The sequence below is a fragment of the Rousettus aegyptiacus genome, unplaced genomic scaffold (assembly GCF_014176215.1).
Source record: "Rousettus aegyptiacus isolate mRouAeg1 unplaced genomic scaffold, mRouAeg1.p scaffold_m13_p_4, whole genome shotgun sequence".
NCBI lineage: Eukaryota > Metazoa > Chordata > Mammalia > Chiroptera > Pteropodidae > Rousettus > Rousettus aegyptiacus.
This window is the reverse complement of record NW_023416307.1, coordinates 125460946-125468733: the sequence shown is the minus strand read 5'-3', so window position 1 is coordinate 125468733 and position 7788 is coordinate 125460946. Positions and strand designations below refer to the sequence as shown.

Sequence of the window (7788 nt, the reverse complement as noted above, 5' to 3'; positions counted from 1 at the left end):
CTCCCGTCACCAAATGGCAGCACAGAACTCCAGTGTTTTGCACTTTAATTTTTTCACTTAATATATTCTGGAGACCTTTCCATGTACATACATAGAAAGGATCCTCATTCTTTTGCAGGATCTTCCATTGTTTATCCAGCTTGTCTGTCATCCCTGGACATTTGTGTTGTTTCTCTCCTTTGCTATTAGAAATAGTTCTGCGATGAAGATCTTTGATCACATCTCATTTTCCACCTGGGGTGCATGTCATAGTGCTTTAAAACCTCTGTCTTTGCCAGTAAGGAGATGACATAATCATGTGGGTTGACTTTTTGACCCTCTATTAAAAACTGAGTCTCTTTGAAATTGCTTTTGTGCACAAATCACAGCCTAGGTGACAAAAGCTGCATTCTCTTTTCCCTCCGGCACTACGGCTCCCTCCCCTAACACACCTCCATCATGCTAGTCCTCACACAGCATCAGGCTGAGTTAGGAAAGGATGCCTCTTCTGAGGGCTGGGGCAGCTTCATCCCAGGAAGTGGCTCAGATTTCAGCTTCTCTTACCTGCTTTGCTCTTCACCAGGGTTTTGCAGCACTGGCACTGTTGCAGTTTTGGGCTATGTAATTCTTTGTGGGAGCAGGGGAGCTGTCCTATGTATTGTTGGATGTTTAGCAGCACACCTGGCTTCTACCCACTAGATACTAGTGGCACCTCACACAAAGATGTCTCCAAACATTGTGAAATGCCCTGGAGAGGGTGGAAGTATCACCCCTGATTGAGAGCCACTGCTGTGAAAGTTGTACTCCTCATCGGGCCTGTTTCCCATATCTTCTCACCTGGCTCTGAGATGCTCAGGCCATCACCATTGGTTGTTCACACAGGCCCTGGCTCTATGTTCCTCCCTAGCCAGCCCAAGGCTTATCTCAGTGAGATAGCAAGGTGATGGGACAGCCTTTTCTGGCCCTGCCCAGCCTGAAGGTGTAAGAAGAAACTCTTCTGTCTCAGGCAGGTGGGTTTTGGCCTGAGTTGGGTTCTCTAAGGCATCTGATGAGGTCCAGCCAGGGCCCAGGGCTTCCCTATTGTCCTGATTCAGTGAAACAGAGGTTCAGCTAAAGGCTTAAATGGTAGACTGGCCATTCCTTGGTCACCCTCAACTAGTTTAACTCTTCTCCCTGCTCCCCTGAGTCATCTAGCTCAGTCAACTGGATTTCTCACCCTTCCCAACCTCCCTTTGTGCTGAGTCTCCTTCGATGGTTTATGCCAAATGCCCAGCACAATGCTTGGCACACAGCAGGCCCCAGTCAGTTTTGGGCCTTTGCCATGCCCAGAGTGGCCCCTTCATGCTCTAGGCAGAGGCCTGCCCTCCTCACGTCTCCCGACATCCCCTTTCCACCCCAAAGAGCCAAGATCTGACCATTCCTCCCTCCTCTGGACACTTTGGACATCTCCTGCTCACCTGACCTCACTCTACTGAACTGGCCCGCTGGGCACGTGGCACTTAAGTCAGCCTGGTGTTGCTCTGGTCCTGTTTGCCTTTATCTAGTACCCCAGCAGGTCAGTCTACTCCCAGGAGCTCTCTCAGGTGTAGCCAGTGTTGGCTGTGCTGTTACTTGCAACTGGGTGCTGCTTGTGAGGGCCGGGTTTAGAGCCAGAATGGCAACTGTTTCTATAGACTGCATGGGAAGGGTTTCTTTTCTTTCTTTTCTTCTCTCCCACCTTCCCTCCCTCCCTTCCTCCCTCCCGTCTTCCCTTCCATCCTTCCTTTCCTCTCACTCCTCTTTGCTTTTTAAATTATTTTATCATGAAAAATTTTATATCTATATAAATGTATAGAGTAGTGTATATCAAAGCCTCGTGGATTCATCATCAGCTTCAACGATTAGTAATCCACAGCCAATCTTGTTTCATTTATATTCCCACCCACTCCCATTTCCAAAATTATTTTGAAGCAAGTAACAGACATTGTATAATTTCATCTGGAAACATTTCAAGAAGTATTTCTAAAAGATAAAGTCTCATTAAAAAAAAATAATAACACCATGGTCACAACTGAAAAACAATAATATTAATTCCTTAATGTCATCAAATATCCAGAAAGTGTTCACTTATTTCATCATTTTGTTTTCAGTTTGTTTGTTTGAATCAGGATCCAAACAGTTTCTTATGTTGCTATTGGTGGATATCTCTTCTATTTTAGGGTTTATCGTTTTATTAAAAAATATATATGTCTAATTATACTTTTCCTTTCTTATATGGATGGTAGCATACTGTATCTTTTTTTTTTTTTTTTCTATTTAAGAAAACATGCTAGAGATTACTCACAGCAATACAGGAAGGCATCCTCCTTCCCTTTATGGCAGCATAGTGCTCTATTGTGTGGATGGGCCATGGCTTACTGAACTACTCCCCTCCTGATGGACACATGGGTTGTTTCCAGTCTTTTGATGTAACAAATGGTGCTGCAATGAGCAAGTTAAGTCTTTTTATATATTTTTTTTTGAGTGCATTTTATGGATAGATTCCTAGAGATGAAATTGCCATGTCAAAGGGCAAATACTTGGCATTCTTTTGCCCAATTTCCCTTCCTAGGATTGTACCATTTCGCCTTCCCAGAAGCAGTGCATGAAAGTGTCTTCTCACTAACAGATTATGTTGTCAAACTCTTGGATTTCTGCTAGGTGAAAAGGGTACCTTAGGGTAGTTTGCATTTGCATTTGAGGAGGGTTTTGGTACCAAGAAGCTGAGCAGTCATTTTTCTTATTTAGCCAGAATTATAAAAACTCCGATAGCTCCCCTCTATATCTGTGAATAACCATCAGAATGGGGTGGAAGTGCTGAGCACAGATATGACTTCAGGGCTTGTTTTATTAAATTGTGTTTATAAACTCTGTCTGCAGTCCTTAATCCTGCATGTTACCTCATGTGAATGAATGCTCAATGTACCATGCTCTTAGGCTCAGGGCTCCCAGGAGAGCAGGGTCCCCCAGGGGCTGGAAAGATGGGAAGTACCCCCTGGGTAGCCGTAACTGTCCACCTTCTAAGGAGGCTTCCTACCGCGCCATGCCAGGGCCCAGTTTTGGGTACGAGGGTCATTTCAAATGCTTTCCTGCTATTCCAGCCACAGGGTGACATGACACTAACCTGAGTTGCTGCCAGATGGCTTGAGCACCTTGGAAAGAGTGGCACAAAAGGTGAGGCCTGGCAGGGATCTTGCCCAGTGAGGGTGTGGGCCAGGACACTCGACGAGACGTGGTTAGTCGTGGCAGTTTTATAAAGAGCAGAACACCCTTTACTTTATCTACAACAGCCTATTTTCCCAGTCTTACATCCTTCTGCAAAAATACCTGGGTCCCATTTTCCCCAAATCGTGGCTCCTTAGACATCTATTTGCAAGGACAATGCCTCCTGGAAAACAGAGTCTGGGGCCTGTGGAATCTTGTGATTTCTATGGGGCAGGGATAGATGTCAGGGTGGGGGAATTACCCATCAGCTGGTAGGAGCCCACGCGCATGAGTTCCAAGGCTGTGCCAGGGAGGCGATTGTGCTAGATGTCTCCCGACCTGACAGCCCAATACGGATGAGAGGCCTACCAACCCAGGTGACAGGACCAGGAGAATTTTGGTGGCGTTACAAACACCTAACAGAATGGTCCCCCAGGGCATTGGTCCAGCTGAGAGACAGCATCCTGTGTAGCGGCACAGCTGCTAGGAAATCAGAAGTCAGTCTTTATGTTTCAGTCTGATTTCAGTCTTTAAATGGCCACTTTATCCTACAGAAGATACACCAGAGGGGAAGACTGGAGATGTCATGATGCCCTGCCATGTCATGACAGTGATGTGGGAAAGGTTTTTGGTCAGAAGCAGTTACTAAAGGAATCTTCAAGTGAGATGCCATTATCAACTACATTATACCAGAGTCACTAAAAGGTGGGAGGGTCAATATAATTTATCTGCCTACTGGTGGCCAGTCAGCACACCTTCCTTGGGGCGTGCTCACAAAAGTGCTACAGTGGGAGGCGGGGGCAGGTTATCTGAGAGGCAGGGCAGCACAAGCAGCCTTTGCCAAGTTTTAGATAGAAGACGGGTGTAAGCAGATTCTGACTCACATGGGGTTGGCTTTGTTTTCAGTAGGCCCATTGGGCCAGGGGCTGGGTAGAGATAGCCAATGTATGTATGTATGTATGTATGTATGTATGTATTCATTCATTCATTCATTCATTCATTCATCACTTCTCTTGAGCAGTCTTTCTCAAGTACTTGGTGTTTGGGCCTTGGGGATTTGAGACTTAACAGAAGATTGATCAATTTTGTGTTTACACTTTGAAAAGAGTCTTTAAAAATATTTTTGGTTAGTAATAGTCAATTTTGAAAAGTATGAACTACATGTATTCACAACTTTCTCCAATTTCTTGCCTTTTAAGGAAGATTGTGGTTTTGTGTACTATCTCCTGGGCTGTCTTATGGAGCCAGGCAGAGATGCTGGGTGGAGGGAGGATTGGAGGTGGCCCTGAAAGGCTGACCTTGTGGACAAAGAGCAGGCGGCTGCCCTTGGGAGTGGGGTAGAGATTGGAAGAGGGTGAGGGATGGCACGCTGGGGTTAGGAGACGAGAGTCCTTGCACAGATTTAAGAACTCTTCAGAAGTAATTGTTATGAGCACATACGGGCTTTGTGCTGATTATAAAACCCTGAGTAAGATATGACTCCAATGGGTCTTCATTTTCAGAGAGGTTTTGTGACTTGCTTGAGGTCCCATGGGTGGAGTGGTGGGGCTGGGCAGTGAATTTGTGCCTGGCTCTGTCTGACCCTGAAGCCCAAGGTTTTAACCACCAGTTGTCTCCTGAATGAGGCAAAGATCTACGGGGATCTTGGCAAACTGGATCTGATAAATAAGCCCACAGGAGAAAATCCCAGAGAGGAAATAAGTCTCCTAAGCCCTCATCAATATGGAAGCAGAACTCGAATCCCCATATGAAATGAAAGCACAGGGCATATATTCTAAGTAGAAAAATCTATAAACAGTTAAAGATTAATGTACCTTAGTGAGGCTCCAGCCAGATTTAAAAAAGAACAAATCTTACCAGAGCAATGTTTTCGCATTCTTGGGGAGGAACTATACAATGAAGAAATGAAAGAGAAGCAGCCGGTCAAACACACATTGATTTCCAGGAAGCACGTGGCTGAGTCCTTTGAGGACTTCCCAGAGACCTGCGCGTGAATACAGATCAGGGCTCCTGCTGTCCCATGAGGAGAGAGAGGCGGCCTCGGAGGGGAGGGTTGCAGGGGTAGAACAGGACAAGATCCCCTGTTCAGTTCAGGGCTGGCCTCAGGCCTCAGTTTATGTCCTGTATCCTTAGAAGCAATGAAAAGTAAATCACTTTTTAGGCAGCTCATAGAGTATTTGTTTCCAAAAAGGGAGGAAATAGGCCAGGATCTCATTGATTCGGGGACAGAGAACACATTCCAAATAGCATTATGATAATCTTTGTAAACGCCCTTCTCATTGTTGACTTTTTTTCCTCCTTCTCATTGTTGACTTTTTTTCCTGCGCCGCTGGCTTGCTGCCTCTGGATTGATGGAGTCCAGTGGAATGGTCAGAGCCGGGTTTTAGAGTCAGATTGATTTTGAATCCCAGGCCTGCCATTTCCTAGCTGTGTGATCTTGGGTGAGTCACTTAATGTCTCTGAGCCATCACTCCAGAGGGTAGTTTTGAGGAATCTGGCACACACATTCTCAATAAATTCTAGTTTCCTGCCTATCTCCACTTAAAAGGGTTTTATTTGCACTTAGGCTCCCAAGGCCCTTGTCAAGGCACTTGCCTTTATTTTTCTTAGAAGAACAGTAAGTGGGTGTGGAGTGGCCCTAGACAAGATGTGGCAGTGTTAGAATAGATGGTGATGAGCCTCAAGGGGCAGCAAAAAAGAGCAGCCTGATGAAGATGACGATAATGATCCCAGTCACTGTTTAAGTGTTCAGATGAACATTATCTAATTTAACTCTTGAACCGCACTGTGGAGTAGGTATTCTTATCAGTCTTATATGGGTGAAAACAATGAAATTTTGAGAGATTAAGTAATTGGCTCAAGGTCACATAGTTTTAACTTAAAAAAAAAAAAACAACCCATGACTCTCCTCCAGTTTTGTGTGATTCTCGAATCCTGCGCCTTTTTCTGTTATTGCTATTCTAGAGTCATTTCTTTGGGTTGCCTCCTTGGAGGTGTGGCATAGGTTTCCATCTTTGTTAAATTCGCAGCTCTCAGTTAGTCCTTTCTGTTAGTCTGGGGTCCAGCTAAGGAACTAAAGGAACCATTTTGTTTGGGCCTCTGGATGATTGGGCAACCACACTGGATCCAAGGGCAGGTGAGCACAGTGCAGCAGAGACAAGGCAGGAGCAGAGGAGCTTCAGAGGGGAAAGAGGTTGTGAATCAGGAATACAGTTGGTCATCTTTGGGCTTAAGGAAAGAGGTTGTGAATCAGGAATACAGTTGGTCATCTTTGGGCTTAGGGTTGGCTTGAGGGCTCAGTGTGCCACTGAGAATCCATGCAGTGGGCTGGAGACCCTGAGTCCAGTGCAGAGTTGGTCTGGAAATCTGCCTACCCCAACTGCCTTGAGTCCATTCCAGTCTTTCCAGGTTAGGAAATTTGAATGGATTTCTCTGTCGACTCTCTGATTTTTTTCTGATTCAGAGAGACAGAGAACTCCGTTGTTAGCCTTAGTCATCTCCTGCAAAGTGATGCCAACATGAGCCGTGAAATGCAAGGAGGGGCTGTCCCTGTCGACCAGAGTGGGGAAGGGTGTCTTTCTGTAAAACTCGGAGCTCGAGAGGGTCTGAGGAATGAGTATGTTCTGACATTTGTGAGAGCTAAGGGAATTTTCTAAAATCAAGTCCACAGGTGGTCCCCTGTTAACACAGATGTGACTGTCTGGGCTTGGCCTGGCTATTCCAGGCAGATATATTGCTCTTCGTGGCCACCATCTGCCCTGCAGACTCTCCAGCTAGATGGTAATTTTGTCTCACTCATTCACTCACTGAGTGTTCGAGTTAGTTTTCCTTCCTTCCTTCTTTCTTCCTTCCCACCCTATTCCTCTTCCTCCTCTTCCTTCTTTCTCTCTCCCCTTTCCTCTTCCCTTCTCCTCCCCGGCCCTCTCCCTCTGTCTGTCTCCCTCTCTCTCAGTTGCAAGCAACATCAGAGAAAAATTCTGGAGAACTTAAAATAAGAAAATTTACTGGAAGGATTACCAGGGGCTCACAAAATTTTAGGGAGAAAAGGAAATAAGAAAAACAAGTGGAACCTCATACTGGGAACTGGTTAGGTCATGGCTGCCATGCAACAGACAATAGCCATTTTTAAGTTATTTATTTATTTGTTTATATTAGGTGAGGCAACCCTTGGTTGACCTCACAGATTGCAAGGACCATGTCAGTTTACAATCCCTTTTATTTTTAATTTTTACGTCTACAGCACCTGGTCTTCCTAGGTGGTCTCCCACCCAAGTACTAACCAGGTCCGACCCTGCTTAGCTTCTGAGATCAAATGGGATCGGGCTTGTTCAGGGTAGCATGGCTGTAGACTGATGTTAGCCATTTTTAATTGTCATTGCATTCTAAATTTAAATTTAGGGGTGTGAGTAACTGGGTATGCCTTACAAGATTGAATCCAGAGATAAAGAGAAGTCCTCTTTATCTCAGGTGTATTAGGAAGGGGAAGAACGCCAGGACATCCAGACACTTACTCTGTGGGGCACTGAGTCGATTCTGACACAGCCCCTGTCTTTATTGGGTGCACAGTCATGTTGGGGAGACAGCCAT

At 45.4% G+C, this 7788-nt stretch overlaps 1 non-coding gene across 1 annotated transcript; it reads right to left on the bottom strand.

The window, feature by feature from the left end:
* Positions 1 to 7432: 7432 nt before the first annotated feature.
* On the bottom strand, positions 7433 to 7551 carry LOC118602523. Its single transcript, XR_004950726.1, has one exon. It is a non-coding gene; the product is annotated as a 5S ribosomal RNA (ribosomal RNA).
* Between the last annotated feature and the right edge of the window lie 237 nt (positions 7552 to 7788).